The sequence below is a fragment of the Bidens hawaiensis genome, unplaced genomic scaffold (genome assembly GCF_021521415.1).
Source record: "Bidens hawaiensis isolate Kalapana, Puna unplaced genomic scaffold, B.hawaiensis_p1.1 tig00006295_1, whole genome shotgun sequence".
NCBI lineage: Eukaryota > Viridiplantae > Streptophyta > Magnoliopsida > Asterales > Asteraceae > Bidens > Bidens hawaiensis.
Window position 1 is genome coordinate 836,537 of NW_027491420.1, and position 4,437 is coordinate 840,973.

Here is a 4,437-nt window from a genome sequence, read left to right on the forward strand (position 1 = left end):
GCAAATAATGTTCAAATTTCTCTTCCTCCTCCTTCCTCCCCCATCATCGGCCACCAACAACACGCACTAAAACCCAATTCTTGGACCGTAATTCAAGGGATTTTTGACGAAATTGACACTACGAAATCATTTCCGGCCTTAAACGCGCCTAACCGACACCTTAAACATGGTAAACTATGACTTTTTGACAACTAATTCTATTGAAAAGAAATCGCGGCTAACCCGATCTTGTATCGCTATAAATACCAAGTAATAACTCAACTAAACGCACCCACACCATCCTCATACCGGCGCCATTATAACCCCTAACTCAATTTTACCATACAAAGCCGTGCATACCTCTAACGATCTCAAGTTTAGGCCGCCAACCCTAGTTCGCTGTTCATCCTCGATCTGTCATCAAAATAGGTAATTGAAACATGCTTATGATTCGTTTTTGATCCACTAACAACAACCCCAAGATAATTTAAACGAACAATGAACCAATCAACAGATTTGAATATCTAGGGTTTATTCAAGGTTAAGGGTAAACTGCACAAATTACATATATTTGTCTGCTTCCATATGTTAACCAAATTCAGATCTGGTTTAGTTGGCAAGTGCCTGTATATTTAAACCTGTGAACCGGCCTGGGGCGCGGGTTTGAGCCTCCCCAGGCCCGATTTTTGTATTTCTTTCATTTAATTCATATTTTTATCATATCATTGTTAATATAATATATAACTAGATTATATCCCGTGTTACACACGGACGGAAAATATAAATATAACAATGAGATATAATTATCAATTTTATTAAACCCCGCATTTAATAAAGCAACAATATAATCCAAACCTCATAACTTAAATCACCATTCCAATCCAAACATCCATACATCCGGTCTAAACGTTTATAAAATTTCACAACATCCAAAAAAAAAGAAGAAAATAACAAAGTCTCAAAATTAAAAAAATAACAATGAAAACAATTCATTATCTTTATTACTCAATAAATGATGATTACAACAATTTATTTTGAAACTTTCTTCAACTTAGGAGTTAATGCTTAAAATTAATGTTCAAATTAATATGCGGAAATTATATAAATGGAAAATCGATGAGTTGGAAGCCTAAGTGGGTATGCTAGTTGAATGCCATGTGGAAACATTGTATTTTTTTAATAGTATATTAAGATGAACCTTGTTTTATTAAACAAACCCCCGAACTATTATATTTCGGACTTTTTCCTACATCTATACAAATACATGTGTACTTATGAATACATAGATATATATTTTATATATACATTCTTATATAATTTGAATACTAATACACATATTTTTGTCTTATATTAAAACAAACCGAACCCGAGTTATTATTTTTTTCGACATCTATATATGGTATAAAAGAATACATATGTACATATATACATATACATACACACATATATATATGTGTGTAAGTATATATATAATTTGAGTTCTAATAAATATTTGTAATTCTCTTATATTAAAATAAACTAGCTTAACGATCTAAACAATTTTCCTGTTAGTATATATGTGTATAATATTTTCACCAATAATTAACATTTATACTTTTTATTAAACATATATATTCATATTATAATAATTAATTAATACTGATTATGTATTTATAATGATTAGTCATAAATATATACAAATAAATAAATATCATAATTAAAAACAATAAAATAATATTAATACTAATAAATAAATATAATCAAATAATAATAATAATACAAATCATTAATATAATCTCCAAATTTAATTTAACAATTAAACTAATAGATCTTTTCTCAAAACACCGATCAATCTCAAATACGTTATAACTCTTGTTAATATTTCGTTTATAATTGATTAATATTATATTTAACAACTATGAATCTTTATCGGCAAATCTCGAGGAGCTCGACCGTTTTCACTTTAATTATTTATTGTCGTTACATCTTCAATAATCCACTTGCTAAAAGGTAAGTAACTCACACCCCCTTTTTTACCGTTTTATATTTTGGGGGCGTTATACGTTCACACTTTAATCATTTTATTTCACACTACAATTCCATTTTTTGCGTTATATGATATTGCTCAATTAGTTATACGTGCAAATGTGACTGTGTGTTTATTTTATGTTTTGGTGGTTGGTATCTCATCCTCGTCCTCATTAGTATGATCATACGCCGTCGAAGTAGCTCGTTATCCATGTGATTTGAGAGAAAAGACAATTTTTATATTTATTGTTATGCTAGTTATAGTAGTTCATATTTATCGCAAGGAATTGTCGTTTTAATATTATATATATTCAAAAACTGTGATTACTTGCTCAACTTTATGTTGACAAACTAAATATTTTCACACATGGCGCAGGTAGCTATATTGGATAAAGAAAACGAGTTAAAGAATAGTTGGACTTTAGGTTGCGGTGACGGATAAAAACTTTTAGATGAAATTAATTATTTTTCATTTGTAATGTTTATTTCTTTTGAGACAATGTTGTGCTTTGCGTACTTGATATATGAAATGAATAATTTAGATATTGACACATGTATTTTACTTTAGTGTCTTTTGAGCTATGATACAATTATGTCGCGCCCCGACATATTCCGCCTTTGGTTGGGGTGTGACATTGATGCTCAAATATCGTCATTTAAGGCTAGCGAAGGTCATTGATGTTCTTGATTGTCAAGTATGGTTAGTGATATGTTGGGGTTAGTATGACTCGCTGATTTTTTTATTTTGTCAAATTACAACCAATGACGGTGAATTAGGGCAGTTGATGCTATACTAGCATCAGCGAAGGTAAAACAGGGTCATTAAAGGTGAATATGGATAAATCATGGTAGTGAAGGTCAATAATGGTTATCACCGACTAGAGTTAACGATGATCACTGATCAACTAAGACCAAATAAATCAAAGTTGACCAACTAAAATGTTTAGTGATCAAACATAATCAATGTTGGTTAATATTATGTTCAAATATCTATTAAATATAATGGTCCATAGTCATGCATAGGTGTATGTGACCCAGACATGACTTATAAAACGTTTTTACTTACAAGGACATAAGGCTTTTTAACCTGATGGAGAAGAAAAGCGTGGACCCATTTTGTTGTTTTGTTTTCATACTCTAGATAACAAAATGTTTAATTATTTTTTATTTGTTAGGGTATTTTCCTCATTTCACGCTAACTTAATATTAGTGATTTGGACCTAAATGACAAGAAAATGAAATCACGGTGATGGCCATTGTAAAAAAGAGTTTTTCGTATAACAACAAAACTAACAAACCAAAAAACCAAAATCACAACACGAAAAATCCCCAATAATGGGTAACGTACCGAAGATAAAATTCAATAAAATACCAGTAGTGTATGGGTCCCGTAACTTCAATAAGTGCGCATCAAAAGCAAAATTTGAGTAAAATAATGATACCAAACCCAATTTGATACCCGTACTCATCCATGTACTAGATAATAACTGAATAATAATAGTATATTAAGTTCTTACTTTTTACACAATTGCTACAATTTAAAAACTTTATAGTTTTTCATAAAAATGAAAGTTGACAATTTATTTTTAACACTCTTGCCTCAAATTTCCCAACCTAATCTCCCTCCACAAATGTTCTCATCTTCCCGCTCTACCCAGGAAACAACAATGTTAATGTTGTTTGGTTATCCCCTTTCTCCTACCTCCTTTCATTTACGTGTAGAGCCCTCTCATTTCGCATCCTACCAAAAAATATCATCAAGGGCGACCTTAAGCAAGAAAAGGGAATTTGTAGCTTGTACAATGGCTTTGATTGTAAGGATTCATTTTAATGCTTTTAATCAAGCCCTCTCAAGTTGTTTTAAAATTTGAACAGTAGATATAAATTTGTTTTTATATTTTCAGTTAATTCTTGTTTATTGGGATTTATTTACAAATTCTTAAAAATAAAATTTCATTGTCAATCCAATTCTAAGTAGTATTTTGATTTGAACTAATAGGATAGTTACAATGATAGTAAACAGCTAGCTTTATGGTCTTTATTTGCAGAGGAAGTGAATTGGCAAACGCCTAGTACGGATGTACTATCCGTTCGGTTACCTGTAAAGATGCCCGCAAACTGTTTGATGGAATGTCACAAAGAAATCACATTACTTGGAACTTCATAATTATACCCATGGTTCAGGTAACAACTAAACCATCCTCTTAGTATATTTCTTGTACATGTACTGATGTACAACCAACACCTTGGATGCAACAAACATTTAATCCAATGGAGTCAATCACTTGACCTAAATGGAGAAACATAAGTTTAACTTAAATAAGAATGGAAATCGACTATTAGATCATTTGACATATAAATGCGTTTGCATAATGGTATTTCATTATTTATGATTTTTGCATTTGGCTAATTATATTATAAACACAGTTGGCTGTTGGTTTGAATTCCTTT